The following is a 21,717-nucleotide window of genomic DNA, read 5'->3' as shown; positions in this document are numbered from 1 at the left end:
ACAAACAAAAGAAAAAGACTAACCAGATTTTTTAAAATCTTGTTCTTCATGTTATCTTTAATACACATTTACTGGTCAACCCTTTCCCTGTGGAATATATGTGAATCCCCACATTCAGGTTGTCAAAAACTAAGTTAGAAAGCATGAAACATTTTTCAATGGCTTAAAATGACTGATGGAAATTACTTCCTGTGCACATAACTAGCTAACAACCTATATACCAAAATGGGAAAGTACTGCCGCAGCTTCACTTACACCCAGTCTGGCTGACTGGTGGACTGACAGAATTCTAGGAACTTACTTCTCTTCTACCAAGTCACTACAATAACATTTCTTTAAAATGCCATCAGAACCACATATATTTCCAGAAATAGTATGGCCTTAAAGTTGAAAGTGGTTAGCATAAGACAGAGGTTAGCCACAGCTTAGTTATCTCATCGATAGTTAGTCTATCATCTGGCCCTACTATCAATTAGCTGTCATTAGTTAATTGTGGACAAATCACTTGTCCTTGCGTCTTAGTTGCCTCATCCCTAAAATAAAGCAAGTAGAGATACTTACTAAGATCTATTGCAGCTATAAGGGCCTAAGAATATCTAATTCTGTGCTTAGGAGAAAAAAAGCTGGGAGAAGAGAAGCCAATATTTGAGGCCCACAGATAATTTTATTTTCTAAAAAGAAAAAAAAAGTCAAACTGATATTACCTAACATGTTCCAATTACAGCTGAAAAAATATTTTGGTGATTTAACATTTTTAATAGTTTTAATTCAAAATCTAATTTTAATTTCTTTAGTCTTAGAAGGGAAGTAATCAGAAAAGAAAGGAAACTATAAAAGTAGGAAATGCAATTATAAGTTCTGTGTGATATATAAATACATGTACATACAAATATTTGAAACGCCATTCAAGATTTGCTAAAATCCAAGAACTTAGAGGCATAATGGTCAATTATGATCCCTAATTCACAGAACAATCAAGACCCTGATATGCCCGTAAGTTTGAATTTATTTGCAATTATTTAAAAGATGCAAAATAGAAGATAAGAGCTCAGGTACCAAAACAACATATAGTGTAAAGATCTGTATACAATACGTAGTTGCCTCCAGCAGACCTATTTTTTACACATAGTTTAATCTGCTAAAAAACAAAGTGAAGGTGTTCATTGCAACTGGTATATAAGGAAAGGGCCAGCATCTCTCACTCTGGTTAAATAGGCTTTGTTGTGAAAGTCTCTAAGAGGAGTCAACAGTGAGGACCATATAACCACAGGAAGCTTTAAGAGAAATTAGGAGCAACATGACTTGAAAAAGTCATAGGAAAATAAAATTGGTAATTATTTATTTAAATAGGTATATTTCATAAACACTAGCTAATCTAATAAAATACTCTCTCTCAAGTCTACTTCAAGATGTTAAGACTTCTCCATGAAGTCTTTCATAAACACTATTTCCTAGTGATCACTTCCTTCTCTGCACTCCATTCAATCCACTCAACAACTATCTAATGAGCACCTACCACATGTCAGGCACCAGAAATACCATGGTGAACAAAACAGACAAAAATCCTCATAAAACTTATATTTTACTGGGGACTATGAACCTAACAAGATAAATAAGTAAACAGTATAGGCATGTTAGTAGTGGTAAACATTTAAGGAGAAAGTGAAAAGCAGATATGAAATGTCAAGGGATTTGAAATTTTCAATTTTATCTTCATTTTCTAATCATTCTACCTAAGTCCTCACTTAATGCTGTACTTGATTAAGCTTTAATTGCCTTATGTGTCATTTTTGTCCACACAACTAAGATTATGAACAGGGCAGGGACCATGTTTCTCCACTTCTCACATAATACCCATTTTAGCTGAACATATTTTAAGCCTCTGATAAATTCTGTTACTTCATATATTAACTAAATTACAAACTTCTAGGCTTCTATCCTGTGCAAGGCAGTGACAGGCATTAGGAATTAAAGAGATAAGAGAGTATCCATACTCAAAAAAGCTCACAGTTTTGTGAAAAGGAAGACATGTAGACTCCTACAATGTATCATGTTAGGTAAAAGTTTTCTAGAGGTAAACTTGAAGAATTTTAAATCATCTGTAGCTGATAACCTTGAGAAGAGAGAACAGCATGCCTAGAAGCAGCATCATACATTCAGTGACATAGAAAAAAAAACATAAAACATTCAGAAAAATGCAAGTGGTTTAATATGTCTGTAGTACAAAGATACCAACATACAGAAAAAAGAAGATCAGGTAGAGACTGCTAAAAGGCCAGATCTCTAAAAGCTCTGTTTTTCATACCAGGATATTTGGATTTTTATCCTAAAAACACTGCGAAGCTATTAATGGATTTCAAGGAGGGGAATAACACAATCAGATTCATTTAAAATCTGATAACTCTGGTGACAATGGAATGGGATGATGGCAATTCACCAGATCCCTCTGGTGACAGTTGAATAGGATGGTGACAAGACTGAGAGACACAGCTGACAGTCAGCCTGGCAGCACTCAACAGACCATGCCTCCAAGGAACAGAAACGGTAGATGATGAGACTGCTCTAGGGTTTGGTGTTTTGCCAAGTTTGAGCAGCAGAGGAAAGACAGGAGTTGAAGTTATGGCAACAGTGATCCATTTCTTCACATGAAATTGTATTTCCTTTAAAGTAAGACTCAAGGCTTTTACAAATCTAATTTAGAATAGCTGTGAATTCTGAACTCTATTACCTGTTCTAATGTCTCTTTTCATTTTTAGTTGTTTACCTTCTAGTTAATTCAGCACATGTGATCATTTTAACTCAAATTAGCTGGCCTATACTTATTTTAAAATATACAACCTGCTAAAAAAGGTCTGTGCCTATAATTATAATGGTTTCAAAGGCAACTGCTACCAATATTGTTCTCCTTTGCTTATATTTTATAGACACTTTCTTTAGCTACCCAAAATGCCCCAGTGGACATCAGGTACTCCATACTAGTACATCCTCCTCATCTAAACAGAATTCACTCGCTAATTTAAACATGATATGCAGTGCCTACAATACATCAGGCTCTGTGCTTGGTGCTGGGCACACAAGGCAACAACTAAGACAAATGTCCTCCCCTCAGTGCCCTCACCTTGTGTTAAATGCAACATAGTGTGATACAGCTTTTGAGTATTATATGCTAAGCATTCTTTTCTCTGGATTAACAGCAGCACTTTGCGCTGAGGGAAAAGGAACCAGCTGCAACAGAATGAGACCTAACCCAAGTCAGCTATCAACACCATTATTAAATTCCACCTTGTTTTCCTGTAATTAGAGCCAAACGCTCAGTATGGTTCTACAGAAATAAAGTAAAATGAATTAAAATTATTTCACCCACCAAGAAATATCTACTACAGGCTGGGCACAGTGGCTCAACGCCTGTAATCCCAGCACTTTGGGAAGCTGAGGCAGGCGGATCACCTGAGGTCAGGAGTTCATGACCAGCCTGGACAACAATGGCAAAACCCTATCCCTACGAAAAATACAAAAATTAGCCGGGCATAGTGGCATGCTCCTGTAGTCCCAGCTACTCGGGAGGCTGAGACACGAGAATCGCTTGACCTTGGGAGGCGAAGGTTGCAGTCAGTCAAGATCATGCCACTGCACTCCACCCTGGGTAACAGAGTGAGACTCTGTCTCAAAAAATATATACAAATAAAAAATAAAAAAGGAAGAAATATTATCCACTACATTCTAGAAACCAATACTATTTTATCTTCATAATTTATTCTCTGCAACCCTGTATGGTGCAGATAATATCTCTATTTTCCAGATGAGGAAGTAAGACTCATGAGTAACTTGCTTAAGATCACACTCCTAGAAATGACAACTGGGATTCTAAGTATTCACAACTCCAAATCCATGCTCAAGTGTCAGTATAACGAACATAAATGGGTCAGTGTCACCAGCATCAGAGAATTAAGTACCGCTATCACAGATATTGCCAGGACCTGGCTGAGGAGCTGACTGCACCAAGAAGCATAAATGTGCCCCGTGGAAGGAGATCATCAGACACTTGTGGAATGATATTCACAATCTAGAATACGTATCTATACTTCCTGCCTTACTTTTCCTTTAGATAATCTATCTCCACTTTAATTCACACTCCCCTTGAACAAACCATTATATTAAGTATATTATATTGTATCGTAACTTTACCCTAAACTTGACTGAGAACATGCATTGTATTAATTTTTTATTCTCAGTATCTACCACAGTGACATATTTGTTGAATGGTTTAAGTATATGTAAATATTAGACGCCAAATGAATTAGCTTCTAAATACAATTCATTTATGTAGCAAATATCTAAATGCCAGAGTCTAGGTTAGAAGCTGGGTACACAAAAGGTAAAAACAAATAAATAAAGTTAAAGATGGCAGATGCAATGACAGATATACAAATAAACAATGGTGACAAAACTAAGGGAATAGTCATGTCTACATGCACAGCAAGAAAGGCTTCAAAGAGAAAGTGACATTTACACTGATTCTTGAAAGATGAGCAAGTGTTCTCTAGGAAGACAGGTATAGGCAAGAACATAAGCTAATGATTATTATATAACAAAAGGGTGATAATAACTATCAATATGGAGCATCCTTGTATTTATATTGCATAAAATATACTTATATAAAAATTAAGTGTTACACATTTCACTTTGCCCACAAAGTAGGCATTATTCCCACTTAATTAGAAAATTAACAGAAAAAGTATAAGCAAAGGCCAGATCATGGAGGGATCTACAGATTATCCTAAAGTGACAATAAAGGAGAAAAAAAATTAATAAATTATTCACTGAAAGCCCTAACTTGCAGTTTCCTCCATCGGCAAAGCTCTTTCTTCCAAATACATCCATGGTTGGTTAACTCCTTTCATTCCAACTTAAATGATCCTCCTCAGGGGCTGTCTTATTTCCCTATGTAAGACAGCCTTCTCCTTCACTCTTTCTACTTGTTTAATTTTTCTTCACAGCGCTTTATCACAGGGCAGTATATGAGTTGATTCATTTGCTTCCTAACTCTCCCGCCATAATGCAACCATGAGATCACAGGCTTTGTTTTGATCATTCCTCTTTGCCCAGTGCCTAAACCAGTATCTGGCACACAGTAAGTGCTCAAAATATATTTGTTTACTAAATTACTTATCTAACAGGACTTTCAATATAAATATAGTTGTTTACTAAATTACTTACCTAATTGGATTTCCAAAATGTTTGAAAGAAAAAAGCTTTTCAAGAAATAATTTGGCTGATTAGAAAAGCAGGATGGAGAAATTAACAAAACTCACCTTTTAACACTGAATTTAAACCTAAGTAGTTAGTAGAAATCTAATAACATTACTCTTCTGCTTAAAACTATTCAGTATTCCCCAGGCCTAAAGTATAAATTCTATTCACTGTCATATAGTATTGTTTAAATACTTATTGAACAAAATATGCAACATACCATACAAAAATAACCAAGCGGAACTTTAAAATATTTAAGACAGTGCTTAAGGCTCTCATACTCTCGTGATAGAGTGAAAACTCCATGAAGTCGAAAATAAAGTCTGTTTTATTGATTACTATACAATATTACTATGTATAGTTACTATACGTAGTATAATACTATATTACTATATATAATTACTACTGTTATACATCTTATATGTAAATTATTATTGTATGTTACCAAATCTAATACACACTTTGCCTGACTTTTACATGTAAGCAATTGCATTTTCAGTGACCTTATGAAAGTGAAACTGGATTTTGGTAATTGGGAGTAGAAAAAGGGAAAACAAGAATAAACATAAACAGGAAATAAGATGAGCTCTGGAACCCACAATAAGCACAGACTGGCTAAGCAGACTAGTTCTCAACTGAGAGTGGTAAGGCCTCCTCCCTGCTAACTCACCCTCTCTCAGCTGCTACTGGCGGTCAATGGCGGGGGTGTTGTGGAGGGCAAGAATACTGAGTTAACTGCAATGCACAAGCCTGACAAGTCCCACACAACAAAGAACTGTCCTCTGCTATACCAACAGTACTCCCCAATGGAAAGAAGAAACACCAGCAAAAGACAGGTGAAGTAGCAATCAAAGGTGAATGTGTCCGTTTCATTTTTAATCTACAGCATATGTTTGCTACCAAAGAATGCCTATCACAACAGTCTAGGCAAGAAGTAATAGAATATAAACTACAAAAATGATAGTGGGGACAGAAAGAAAAGATCATACTGAAGTGAGAACTAAATATATTAAGAGAAAACAGACAAATATGACTGGCATTTCAGGCCTAAAAGTCATCCTAGGTAAAACAAGGTACATTTTCATCTATCTAGCTGAGCCACACCAAACACAGAATTACAAAATGCATCAAATGCTATTCCCTTTGCCTTCACTAGAGGAATAAATATGGCATATTCTATACTTTGTCATCCTAGTCAATTGATATATGTGGGGAATACAGTTCAGAAACTTATGAAATTAAGAGCTTAAGAAAGAAATGAAGCTGAAAAAAGTGAAGTCTTTAGAGCTAGGTTCCCTCCTATAATATTATTTAAGTCAGCAAATTTCATGCAGAAAAGAACAACTAAGAAGGGGAGCCAGGTGACTCAATCACAAACTAAGGACTGCAGCCCACTAACAGTGTTTAACAGCATATGCCGCCGAGAACTTGGCTTACCACACTGGCAACTATTTAATGAATCTCATGATTAGGATTTTCTTAATTACTACCACTGAGAGAACTTTTTAAATAAGTATTGTTTGTATTTAGTACTTCCACTAATCGCTCAAGCATTTACCGAATCAAATACTTCAATACTTCAAATATTCAATGTGAGTATTTTCAGAGTAAATTCTCGAGAAAATTTTCAGGTGTCATTTTTCAATATACCAAAGACCTGATTCAAACTCAAAAGGAAAGTGAATAACATCTTCCTTCTCTTCTGATACCCTCTCTAGGGCAAAGTCTTTTTCATATTCCTAGTATTCCCTTATATTTCTAGTATCTAGCATACTACAAACACCTAGCACATAACAGGATTAATGGCTATTTCTCCAAAAAGAGTAATGCATAAATAATAAAAGCTGCTGCATATTTTTTAGAGAAAAATGAGTTTCAGCCTTTTGTACATGTTACCTGTTACATGATGATAGGCATTCAAAAAATACTAATATTTATTGAGAGCATATATTACATGCTAGAACAGCAAATAAGAAAGGGAAAGTTGTAACTGGACTAGATATACCAAATGCTATACCAGGAATGCTATAAAAATGCAGGAAGAAGACTCTAGATAATCTCTGATTATCTATTCAGACTTTTCAAAAGTTCAACAATTAAAGGAGACAGACTTTACCAACAGAGGGCTCAGAAACCACTGCAGATGTTCTCTAATTATGGCTTAAGTACTATTCTAAACAGAAAATACAGGACCTTTGGTGAAAACTCCTTCTGACTGATGACTGCCTCTTAGAACTCTGTATCTCTGTAATCACTCACTTTGCATAAAAAGTACCTGCTAATTTACCTGGACCCTAGCAAAAACAAAGTAGTTTCCCTGATTGTTAGCTAAAAGTTCCCCTAAATGATTGCTAACTTCATCTATACCTTTCAAATGTTTTATTTCATATTTTAATTTTATTTCATTTCATTTTATTTATTTATTTATTTATTTTTTGAGACACACTGTCGCCCAGGCTAGAGTGCAGTGGCATGATCCCAGCTCACTGCAACCTACACCTCCTGGGTTCAAGCGATTCTCCTGCCTCAGCCTCCTGAGTAGCTGGGACTACAGGCGCCCACCACCACGCCTGGCTCATTTTTGTATTTTTAGTAGAGATGGGGTTTCACCATGTTGGCCAGGCTGGTCTCGAACTCCTGACCTCAGGTGATCTGCCCGCCTCAGCCTCTCAAAGTGCTGGGATTACAGGCGTGAGCCACTGCACCCGACCTCAAATGTTTTAAATAGACTATCATACAAACTCAATTCCTTAGGTCCCTTCCCACCTTCCAGAGACATTTAAAAAGTTACCATATTCTGATTATTTCACTCCTACATATTTCCCCACCTGTACCCCACCACACCACCACCAAGCAACTTAAATTCCTGCTGATCTCAGAGCCTCTCTATAGGTGGGAACCAGAAGGTAATGCCTCTACCTCAACAACTGTCTTATTAATATGCAATTCATTTACTAACATACTCCTCTATCCAAAAAGTATCTACACTTACATTCATGGTTAACCAATATGCTCTTTCAGTGTATCTAAATAAGCGAGTAGGTGTATTCATACAGCTGTATTTATCTCTATATTCACTGACAGCTATCTAATTTTTTTATTTTAGTTTGGCTTTTTGTTTGTTTTTTGTTTTTTTGTTTTTTTGAGACAGTCTCACTCCATCACCCAGGCTGGAGTGCAGTGGCATGATCTCAGCTCACTGTAACCTCTGCCTCCGGAGTTCAGGCAATTCTCCTGCCGCAGCCTCCCAAGTAACTGGAATTATAGGCGCTCGCCGACACGCTCAGATAATGTTTATTTTTTTTTAGTAAAGAGGGGATTTCACCATGTTTGGCTAGGCTGGTCTTGAACTCCTGACCACAAGTGATCCACCTGCCTTGGCCTCCCAAAGCGCTGGAATTATAAGCGTGAGCCACCGTGACCAGCCAGCTTTCTAATTTTCTCCACTGTTTTATACTATAAATTCCTAGAAAACAATGATGTTTCTGTATATAACATTGTAGCATCTATCATTATCTTAGAAAATAGTTGACTAGGTGCAAAAAAAGAAAGTTAACAGGTGCATGCAAATTTCTTGACTCCTGGTTTCCAGGGATGCTATTGAAAATTTAATGAAAAATGTCTTAAGCAAAAGATTTGGGTGCACACATATATAGAATCACAGAAGCAGTTCTCAACTTCTCTCCAAAGATGATAAAAATCTCACTGACTTATACAAGTGAAACCAAAGTGACCAAAATAATTAAGAACCAGGATTCCAAGCAGCAGTGGCCCTTTTGAGACCCTAGCTCATGCTACTAACATTTTCATTAACCAAGTTATGAGCACAGAGTAGTGGAAGAGCTTTGCTTATTTCTATTTATTTTGTGTTATTTTGGAAGGCAGAATATGATAATTCCAAGCTACAACCACAACATTATGATGTACGCAGTGCTACTGAATTGTATGCTCAAAAACGGTTAAAATGATCAATTTTATGTTACGTATATTTTACCACAATAAAAGCTACAACCAAACACAAGCTACAGTGAACAAAGATGATTAATACTATCTTAACTATATCAACACTAGAGAAATAAAGAGAATATTGTTGTTAGTTCCAGGCATTGATCCAAGTGCAATACGTTGTTTTACTTCTCTCTCAGTACAAGGACTTTTAACAACAATCATGCAAAATAAAGTAAGTTTCACAATTTTACAGATGAGAAAGGTTGAATACTCCATAGAGAAAAAAAGAACTTCAATTCATTCTCACCCTGCCACTTACTATATAACTTCGGGAAAGTTATAACTACTTTGCCTTAATTTCCTCACCTGTAGAATGGAAATAATAGCACCCTTGCAAGGCTATTGTTAGAATTACATGATATATCAATGTATAAAACACCTAACAGAGTATGGCACATATTTGTAACTCAATAGATAACTAAATACTATCATGGAGAGAGAGGAGTAAGGTGCCTACAGTAATTAGTTAATAAACGACACAGTCGGAATTCAATGCTAAGTCTCCTGAAATCTAAGTCTAGCTTTTTGTTGTATTACTGTTACCTTAACAGTTATCAAAAATAGCTTTTATTTTCCTAAGAGACAAGGTCTCACTCTGTTGCCAAGGCTGAAGCACAGTGGCGCAATCATAGCTCACTGCAGCCTCAAATGCCTGGGCTCAAGCAATCCTCATGCCTCAATTTCCCAAAGTGCTGGGATTACAGGCATGAGCCAACATGCCTGGCCCAAAAATATCATTCTTTCATTTAGAATGAAAATTAGACTTTGTTCTAAATCTTTTGACTGATTCCAAAACCAAATATAGTCTAAAATACAAAGAGAGAGGATAAAGTGGAAATAGAGCATTTACTGTATTATATAAAACAATGACTGTGGCCGGGTGCAGTGGCTCACGCCTCTAATCCCAACACCTTGGGAGGCCGAGACGGGTGGATCACTTGAGGTCAGGAGTTCGACACCAGCCTGGCCAACATGGTGAAACTCTGTCTCTACTAAAAATACAAAAATGAGCCGGGCGTGGTAGCATGTGCCTGTAATCCCAGCTACTTGGGAGGCTGAGGCTGGAGAATCGCTTGAACCCAAGAGGCGGAGGTTGCAGTGAGCTGAGATTGCACCATTGCACTCCAGGCTGGGCGACAGCAAGACTCTGTCTCAAAACAAGCAAACAAACAAACAAACAAACAAACAAAATGACTGGGTGCTTTACTTGATTATCTAATTCAAATGCTGTGTTAGTCTCATACTACCACTTCTCATGATGACTAAACCAAGATTCTCATAGGAAAAGCAATTTGCCCAAGGTTAAACACCTGGTTAACTGTTTTGCTGAAATTCAGCCCAGGTCTGTCCAAATCCAAAGAACTCTATCTTTCCCTATATCTCACAACCTGTCAAGAAAAAGGTTTTCTAGTTTTAAAAATACCCAAAAGAGAATATTCTGAAAGTAAATTCCAAAACAGGAACTCTAAAAGCAGGTTCATTAAAGCTATCACTTCCTAGAAGTATAACCTCCAAAGCACTACTTTCAAAAAGGAAATGTTCATTTGAGACGTAAGTGTTGCTATGTGTTTACTGGATTTTTTTTGAACAATTATTTTAGAAAGTTCTTAATGTTTCTAAGTGAAAACATTTCCAACTGAGAAGCAGAGTCCCACCAATTTGGTCTCGGCAACAAAAATGGGTAATTCCCCTTCCGTGTACTGTTCCAAGCTAACAGATTTACAAAGCTATGCTACAATCATAAGGGAAGAGGGGAGAATCAGACATATGTGCACTGTGCCAGCCGCATAACAAGGGAAATGAGGCCAGACCAGGGACTTGATGTTCAGTGATATTTGTAAATTAAGTATTTTTAAGTTGGGAACTGCTTATACAACATGGAAAGAAACAGCCAACCAATCCCTTTTCTCATGAATAAACCTCCAAAAATAGAAAGCCTCTGTTTTGTTTTGTTTTGTTTTGTTTTGTTTTGTTTGGGGAGGGGGAAGTCTTACAAAACCCTTCCATATTAAAGTACGATAATTTAGCTTCCAACACACAAGGCTCTAAAGTAATGCACAGTTGCAAAGTGTACTGAAATCTTTATTGATAATTAAAACATCAAAGCAGAAAATGTAATTGTGTCTCTCAATGTTAAAGAAACTATTTTCCAAGTTTTTTTTAATACCCTCTTTAAGATATCCAAAAGCAAGAGGGAGAAAATGGAGACTTCAGTACTTGTTAACAGCCTGCAAAAAGCCTTCACGCAAAAGCTGAATCAGGCAAAGCATCTGTTTAATAGTTTAAGAGAGAAGTGACAGCTAACTCTAAGCTCACTAACTTCATTCTTCACTATGGTCCTTTCTACCTATCCTTTTTCACATAATGTTTTTATACCATATAGTTCTAACTATATGTTCTAAGAACTATATAGTTCTAAGTGTTTACTTCAACTCTTACATGATAATGATTTAGGGACTCTCTCTCTCAACACCAAGTTTTACTGAAAATAACACTAAAAATAATGAAATAATTTAATTAATACATCAAAATATATGCATATAAGTTAATATTGCCCTTCCTATTCAAAAAATTCTCCTTAGGAAGATATCTGCACTTACTCCAACAACTCAGCCACTATCCCAAACGCCTGAGACTCATTAATTACCCAAAACAATTACACCAAAGCACATGTAATGTTTTCTGCGTATTCTTTTTTTTTTTTTGAGACGGAGTCTCACTCTATCGCGCAGGCTGGAGTGCAGTGATGCGATCTCGGCTCACTGCAAGCTCCACCTCCCAGATTCACGCCATTCTCCTGCCTCAGTCTCCCGAATAGCTGGGACTACAGGCGCCCACCACCATGCCTAATTTTTTTGTATTTTTAGTAGAGATGGGGTTTCACTGCATGTGCTTAATAATAGCATAATTTCTTACATTCAGTGTGTCTTTAAACTTTGGAAACTGCTCAGGCAATCAATCTACAGAATATCATTTCCAGTCCAAATGAGGTATCACATGCTAGGAAAGAAAAATAGATATTCTCATGTGGTCCACAAACTGTAAAATAAATTCCAATTCATTAGCCCTCAAATTTACTAACATTTTATATTTTTTAGAAGATACTATTAATATCTTAAATTTTTTTGAGATGACACTGCATCTTCATTATGATCGCACTAGTCCAATCATTATATCACCTATTGCTGAAACACTGCAATAGCTTTTTAAAAAAAAAAAAAAAACTTGTATTTTGGGTTCATGGATACATCAGCAGGTTTGTTACACAGGTAAACTGTGTGTCACAGGGGTTTGGTGTACAGATTAGCATAATACCCAGGTAATAAGCAAAGCACCCAATAGGTGGTTTTTCAATCTTCACCTCCCTCCCACCCTCCACCCTCAAGTTGACCCAGTGTCTGTTGTTCCCTTCTTTGTGTCCATATGTACTCAATGTTTAGCTCCCGCTTATAAGTGAGAACATACAGTATTTGGTTTTCTGTGTCTGTATTAGTTCGCTTAGGGTAACAGCCTCCAGCTCTATCCATGTTGCTGCAAATGACATGATCTTGTTCTTTTTATGGCTGCATAGTATTCTATGATACCTTAATTTTTAAAAAATAATGATCTAAAAATAACTTCATAAATTTCTGGATTAAAGATATAAAACTGGCCTTATATGTATTTTTACGTCTATATATTTTATGTATATATACGTATATATATACATATACACACACACATAAACAGCCAACTAAACCAGTTATTAACAGTTAAATACAAAAACAATATAATTTAAGATACAGTAATCCCTTTTATCTCATACATTTTCCAAAATGCTATTTTCTCTGTGTGAACTAAAAGTAATGCAAGTTCTTGATGTATGTGTTTTGTTCAGTGCTATATTCCTACCCAGAACACCACTTGGCACATAGCACTCAGTAAGTATTTACTGAATAAATAAATCAGCATAGAAATTTAATACATAGCCATGGATTTAGCCGATTTATATTTTTCTATGTTAATTATGCTACAAAATTTTCTCTTTTTTATAAGGATCAACAAAACACGACCAAGACTGTAAGAAAGGACTAGCACATCAGTTGACAGCAACTCCATTCCTAAAACTGCTCAGGTCAAACACTCTTTCTTGATTATTCTTCCCACACACATCCATCCAACTTCAGGAAATCTGGCTCTATCTTCAAAATATTAACCAGAGTCTGCCCTTTACTAAGCCACCAACATCTCTTGCATAGATTACTGTCGCTCACCCTTTGATGTCCTCTCTTGCTTCCTTTCACAGCTTAACCCATGGCCACTCATAATCACCCACCCACAAACACCCTCGACTTTCTTGCCCTTCTCTTATTTCATCATACTTGGCTAGCAAAGCCATAACCTGGTTAAATCTAATTCGTCAACTACTCTTTATCTCAATATGGCTAATCATGATGCTTTAAATTAATAACCACAGACTGCAACTGAACCCTTAATGCTGCCAGCCAAACATACCATAACTTTCAGGTCTATTCACTCTCCCATTCTACTTCGTATCTTCTTGATCCTCAACTCCAATGCCTCCTTCCTATCCTTTTTCACAGTGAAGACTTTGCTTCCTATACTTCACTGAAAGAAAATATTTTTCATGAAGCTATTTGAAGAGAACTTCCATAAACTCCCACAACCCACTCAACCACCTTCCATTGTCTACACTTTCAAACTGTATCTCTGCCCACTGACACAGATAAATTATCCAAGTTTCTATATGCCAATCCCTACACTTGTAAACTAAATCTCTTAGCCCCTCAAGGGTATCACTCCAGGAACTAATTCATCCTTTACATTTTTCTCACAGTGAATTGTTGCCATTCGCATATAAACATGCTGGGCTTTTGTTCCCATCCTTTAAAAAAAAAAAAAAAAAAAGACAAAACACTCTCAACCCCACTTCACTACTTCTCCATTTCTTTCTTCCCTTTGCAGAAAATCTTAAAAATATTCCCGCTGGCTGTCTCTAATTTTTCTCCTCCCTTTCTCTCTTAAAATCCACTCTAGTCAGGCCTCTGCTCTCACCACTCCACCAAAACTGGCCTGGTCAAGATCACCTATAACCTCAACATTACTAAATCCAATGGACAATCTCATTTCTCATGTTATCGTGCCTATAAGTAAGCATTTGCCACAGCTGATCATTTTCTTCCTCATTTAATTTCCAGGACAGCACAATAGCCTTGTTCTCCTTACTGACTGCTCCTTCTCAGTCACCTCTAACAAAGGGCATGAGACAACTTTTGGGAATGATAATTATGTTCATTATACTGACTATGGTGATGGCTTCATGAGTATATACATATATTAACACTTAGCAAATTGTACACTTTAAATATGAACTATTTATTGTCTGTCAATTATACCTGAAAAATGTTTAAAAAACAAAACAAAGAAACAAACAAAAAACCTGCCAGCCTGTACATGCCATTCCTAGTCTCCAAGATTGCTCAGAGATCATGAAAACAGATTTATTAATTAGAACACATGGACATAGGAAGGGGAACATCACACTCTGGGGACTGTTGTAGGGTGGGGGAGGGGGGAGGGATAGCATTAGGAGATATACCTAATGCTAAATGACGAGTTAATGGGTGCAGCACACCAGCATGGCACAGGTATACATATGTAACTAAACTGCACATTATGCACATGTACCCTAAAACTTAAAGTATAATAAAAAAAAAAAAGTTGTTTTTAGACCCTAAGATTAAAAAAAAATCCTAGCCACTGAGAAGAGTTAGCTCCTTTCTCATCCAATTATTTCTCAATAACTTGGCTCTACCATTTTCAATTAAACAATTATTTTCCTAACAAAAAAAAGAATCAGATGGGTGGTATCGAATTTGACATTCTTTTTGTCATCTATTATCATTACAGGATCAGAAATAACCTGCTGCCTTCTTTGTTTTTTCTCCAAACCTAACATCTGAAAATGTCTTTTATTATTCTTAGTATTCTTTGCAGGCCTCAGCTGAGCTAGCCTTTAGTATTATGAAGACAGCTGTCAAGAGATTTGTGCCATTTTCTTATTTATTATAAGTTATATATCCTCTTTTCTATCTTTTTATAATTTTATACTCTTGTCTCAATTAACATTTACCAGTATCAGGTACTTCAATAAATGCCATTAAGAAACAAGTAAATAAGTAAAAGAGTACATGAAGCATATAGAAATAACTAGTTCATTAAAATGTTTTGCAAAAATCAAGTACATGTATGCACGTGTGTATAAACAAAACCGTTGAGCTAGTGAGACTTCACGAAAATCAGATGTCCAAGGAGCCTCTCTGGTTACAACTCCAAGCATTTAACAGAACTCATTAGCAATAAGAGATGCAAGGAGACACATGTTGGACAATGTCAGATTTGTATTTTGTAACAAATATTCATACAGTTGCAGAGTATGGATTTAAGGACAACAGACTAGAGGTAGGGGGCCAAGTTATTTTATTATCCCAAGCAATGAAAGTCTAAACTAAGGCTGTGCTAATGAGGTAAGGCCAAAAAAAACTTTTTTACAAGGTACATTTTACTATTTCGTAGAACTCTCACTAGTTCCACTACAGTATGCAGCCTCCATAATACAGAGATGTCACCAAGCAGGAAAAGACCTTATTCATTATCAAGCACAAAGACGGCTACCATTTCCCTTTGTATTTTGTAATATTAGAGAAAGACACATCTAGGTAGTTAAACTAAATTTCTGAATGATTAGATACTAAAAACTAAACACATACTATCACAAACTTTTATTTTTGGCCCCATAAACAACAGGAAGAGTGTTCTTATAGACAATCCAAGAAAACTCCACCTACCACATAGTAGACTGGAACTCTGCAATAGTTCCCCTCCAGCTCAGGACATGAGGAAAGGACAAGATGCAGTGTGGCATCAAATGGATAGAAATGGGCCTTGGAGGACACACTGTCAAAAGACTGACAATTATCGCATTCTTCCTGCCTGCAGAACTCAAATCAGAAATTTCTAAGAAATGATTTTGAATGATCTAGAATGAAAGAAGTCATTCATAAAACAGTGCTGATCATTTTAAAGTAATATTAGCTTTGCTTCCTGAACTGCTGTTACTGTGTAGGTCCTATACTGAAAAGTCTTATTCCATTATTACCATAATCCAGGCATAAATTTGGCTTCCATCTGGAGACACGGCTTTGTCAAGAAAGACGTGAGTTCTCTCCTAAATGTAGCTATACTCTTAACACTTAGGATTAAAGTTCTTTGCAGATCAGTAATTTGAAGGTAATCACAAGACTAGGACAATCTTCTAAACACAAACATTTGGTTCTTACTATTTCTGACAGCGTGAGAAAATAAGTGAGAACGACATCTGCATATTGTCTAATTATTAAAAGTTCAAAGCCAGTTCCCTCCTCTCCATCTCTCTACCACTTCCCTAAGAAACAACCTCATCCCTTCTCCCAAAGTGTTCCTGTAATGGTCTCCCTATCTCTAGCACCACCACGCTACATTGTATTCCCCTTTACAGCTACCATATCTCTTCAGAATATGAATCCGGTCACATCACCACTTCTGTTGAAACCCTTCAGTGCCTCCCATTCCCCCAAAAAGAATAAAGACCAACCTCCACAGCATGAAATACAGGCAAACTGTGATCCCTGAAGAATCACTTCACCATTGATTCACTCTATAAAGCCATCCTGACCTTCCTAACAGTTAGATGCTTCCTACTCTGCACTCTTAATAACATTTTATGCATAACTATTATAGTTGCAAGTAACTGTTTACCTATCAACCCATATCCTCCTCCAAATAATCAGTCTCTCAAAGGGATAAGAAGAATTTCACAAAGACCACCAAGTCTGGAGTCAGACCTAAGCTCAAATCGCAATTCCACTATTTACTAAAGATGTAATCTTCGGCAAACTTCTTAACATCTTTGGATCTTAGCTTCCTCCACCACAAAATTAGCATAAAATATTCACCCTCATGGGTTCCTGTGAATAATTTTAAAAATAAAGAATAATAAATAGTTCTAGAAAACCACAGATTTAATATCGCTAACAACATCTATAAGGCCCAAAATGGAAAATTTATTTAAAGGACAAACTCTTCTCTGTGGCAGACACAAGTTATACCTTTGCAGTGAGGGTATGTAATAAATGTTTTTAAAAGAAAATGTTCTGATTTTCCAAAGAAAAAAGTCACAAGCCTATAAAACAGCTAAAACAGCATTAAATCTTCCCTTCAGCTTTAAGTCAATAAAAGCATAATGAATTTAATATGTTTATTGAATCCTCATAGAAATTAGTATTTAAACAGAAAGAACATAACCTCAGTTCCTAGAAATTTTTTATTCAAAACACTTGACAAATTTAGCATTTGATGGTGTTACCTCCAAAAAAAACTACAAGTGTGTTGAAAATTACCTAAGTAAAAATTTTTAAAACTTACTGAAAATGTGCAAAACATATTTTCTACAAAGCTACACGGACAAGCACGCTTGAGATTTTAAAACTGCCTCTGCAAACTTGGGCCTCTCCTTGTAGCATGTCCTGGGTGTCTCCCCATCTCTCAGGCAGCAAACACCCTGGAGAGGAAACGCAAGAAGGGAAGGAAAGAGGAAATTCTTAAATGAGATCAGACACAGACCAAGGGACAAGGATCAGCAACTGAAATATGTGCTGTGCCTTTTGAAGGGTGTGGGGAGAAAAGACAATGCTGGAGAGAAGAGGGGTCCGCAGTCTGGGATTTCCTTTTCCTGCTCTTGGCTTCAGTAAGCTACAGCAGTGACAGAGAGGAATGAAGTCCCCTTCCAGGGGATAAGACACTACAAACACTGTGCAATATATTGAGCCTTCAATGCTGAGATAATGATAAACCCTTCCATTTGTAGTATTGACTTCAAGAATTTAAAGAAAATATTAATTTTCCAGAGTACACCTGGAGAAAATAAGGAATTAAGTAGAAAAACTGGATTCCAAGAAACTATCTCTAACAATTAGCTTGGAAGTTTCATGCCAATTATAAATCAAGAATTTACTAAAATTATACTTTAGTAATAGTTTTTAAAGTAAAATTTCAACTGAATTTCTAGTACAAAGCGATGCAGTAACCACACAGGACTTTACTTCTTACTGTATTAGATGAATTTTAATCCCTGAAAAGTATAACAAGGCTCTCTTTGTCTAGATTCTGAGCGGGAAAAAAATTCAATAATTACTTTGACAGCAGTTTTAATTATTAGTAACTTAAGAAACTAAAGTCTTAAAATTCCTCTTTCCCCCTAATGTCATGTATACTTTTCTACTTAACTCTTGGGGATAATACACTCAGCTATGTACCTGGAAAAGTCAAAGCTTCTCTCAATTACCTAGTATTTCATTTGAAGAAAGGCAAAACTGAAAAAGCCCACTGCTTTGGAAAGCAGGAAGACTGGGTTGCAAGGTCAGTTCTGTACACTAGCTACTTAGAGATAACCTTGGGCGTTTCTCTAGCTTCTGTGGCTTCTATTTCCTATAAACTGGAGGGACTCACACAGATTTCAAAGGCTCCTTCTACTCCCTCTCTTTGAACATTTTGCCTACATTCCCTAATTTCAAAACTTTCCGTTTATGGTTAATAAAAGACTTCTCAGTTTATCCTCATGAAAACTATATGAAATAGATAGATACTTGTTTTACAAATGCAAAATGTGAGGCCCAGAAAATAAGAGACATACTCAAGACAGTAATTGGCAGAGCCAGAAGTAGAACCTAGCTCAAAAGCCCTTCAAAGATTCCTTAAAAATTCATTATTCAGAAATTTTACAAGTGTGAAAAGCTTAAAACACAAATCTAAACAATTGTATTAAAGTAATATATAGTACAAAGTCTATTTTTAAAATGTAATTTTATTCAATATGCTAAATAGTTGTTTACAGACAAAATGTATGTAGCATATACCTCAAAAAATAGACACAAAACAGATCAATTCAAACTACTCAGGAAAAAGTATTCATCAGTGACTGAATTTTTCACTTATAATTATCAGCTCTGTCATCAAAGAAAGATACTTTTACCCTATATTCTTCAAAGAACTAAAAACTAAACTATCTAGGAATTTCTCCCACAAAGAAACTTCTAAACCTTGATTGTTTCATTAGTGAGTTCTAACAAAAATCAAGGAAAGAAGAATTCCACTCTCAAACTCTTCCAGAGATTTGAAAGAAGAAACTTACTTAAAAAGGTAGTGAAACACTTATACCAAAACCAACAGAACAGTACTAGACATGAAAATTATAAAGCCAGCCTCATTCATGAACATAAATGTAAAGCTCTAAAAATATTTGTAAATTAAATTTAACCACAAAAAGGATAATAATACATCATGACAGTTGAGCTCATTCCAGGGACGGAAGATTGGTTTAACATTAGAAAATAATTTAACATAATTCACATTAACAGGTTAAAGGTAGAAAACTCATGTAATCATGGGAATAGACGTAAAACAGTAGCCCATAAAATTAAACATTAATGCTTGATAAAATGTATAGAAATATAAGGGAATACCTTAATCTTAATAAATAATCTATAGCAAAATAAAGCCATTAGTGAGGAACAAGAGAAGGGTTGTATTATCTTCATTTCTATTCAAACATTTACTAAGGTTCTATTCTACAGTAAGGAAAAAAAAGAAATCCAAGGTATAAAGACTTGGGATTAAAAAAAAAAAACTGTCATTTGCAGAGGAATAATCTAGAAATAAAATTAACAAGAATTTAGAAAGATTGCTAAATTTTTTCAAATGTGTAAAAATTAATTGTATTTCTAAATGCCTGCAGACAGAAAAATGAATTTTTAATGTCATCAAAATGCATCAAATGCCTTTTTAAAAATTTACAAATTCAAAATGATACATAAAGAAATGAAAGGAAAAATATCCCATTGGTGTCTTCTGTAGATTGCAAGGATATCAACTCATTAATCTAAAAATTGATACATAAGAGTGGAAAAAAAATGAGCATTTCTCCTGCCTTTTATCAACTGTATTTCATGAAAACCAAAATATTGATCAAAGTTCTTGACAGTCCAGCTACTAAATGCAGAATAAATCAGAAAATCACTATTTTGCAACACCAATATATTGGATCTAGGCAACAACCATCAATAGTGATGATTAGATGAAAGACTAATGGAAAACCACAGTCACTACATGAAGGATAAATGAAAACTTTTTAAATGGAGGAATGGAGTTGACAATACCTGAACCCACTGATCAAACTTAGTAATTCAAAAAGTGGGAAAACCAAACATGATGTGACTCCTGATGTAATATAACAGGAAGTACACAGTACTTCTACAAGATATTCTTGTCTAAAAACTTAAGACCAAATCTAACCAAGCTGCTAAATCTTACTATCAGTTTAGAGGAAATGAGATAGAACAAGTTAAATGACACAATAAGGAAGGAATCAGCCAAATCCAAATTAGTCCAGAAGACAAATCAATTGCCTGAGGGAAAAAGAAGTGCTGTCTGAAAAGTGAACATAACTAAATGCAATCAATCTTATGTGAATTCTCATTTCCATCAACCATTTTTTAAAATACATGTTTGGGACCAAGCACAGTGACTAATGTCTATAATCCCAGCACTTTGGGAAGCCAAGGTGGGCAGACAGCTTTAGCCCAAGAATTCAAGACCAGCTTGGGCAACACAGGCAAACCTCGTCTCTACAAAAATTTCTATAAAAATTAGTCAGGCATGGTGGTGCACCTGTGGTCCCAGCTATTTGGGAGGCTGAGGCAGAAAGATCGCTTGACCCCAGAAGGTCAAGGCTACAGTGAGCCATGTTCACACCTCTGCACTCCAGCCTAAGTAACAGAGCAAGACCGTGTCTCAAAAAATAAATAAAATACATATTTGAGAGAGAAAATGTAAATATGGACTAAGTATTAGATGATATTAAGGAATTATTTTTAAATTAAATATGATGCTATCCTTGTGGTTACAGTTTTCAAATGTCCTAATAAAGGACAGCAATGCACAGTCAGGTATTTACAAGTGAAATGTCATGATATTTATATATCTGATTTTCTTTGAAATACTCAAAAGAAACAAAAGAGCAAAAACGTCATAACTCTTGAAGCTTGATAATAGAAATTCATTATACTACTGTGTCAACTTTTGTTTTACCTGAAAATGTCCATAGTAAAATCCAATCAAATTCCAATTAGAAAAGCAGTGAAAGACATGAAAAAAGAGGATACAGAGATGACAGATAAACATATGAAAAGATGTTTAACACTGCTGGCCATTAGGGAAATTCAAATTATGACCACAAGGAGATAGCCACCATAGGCCTATTACAACTAAAGTAAAACATACAGAAAGTACCAAATGCTGGTGAGGATGCAGAGAAACTCTCTCTCTCATACTTTGCTGCTGGGAATGTAAAATGGTACTGCCACT

General features: G+C 35.8%; 1 protein-coding gene across 7 annotated transcripts in view; it reads right to left on the bottom strand.

Annotated features, from left to right (window-relative positions):
* Positions 1-21,717, bottom strand: part of STIM2 (stromal interaction molecule 2) — a 161,332-nt gene that overhangs the window by 100,398 nt on the left and 39,217 nt on the right. The gene's annotated exons all lie outside the window — the stretch shown is intronic.

Source organism: Pan paniscus, chromosome 3, assembly GCF_029289425.2.
Source record: "Pan paniscus chromosome 3, NHGRI_mPanPan1-v2.0_pri, whole genome shotgun sequence".
NCBI classification, from domain to species: domain Eukaryota; kingdom Metazoa; phylum Chordata; class Mammalia; order Primates; family Hominidae; genus Pan; species Pan paniscus.
This window is presented reverse-complemented; position numbering and strand designations above follow the sequence as displayed.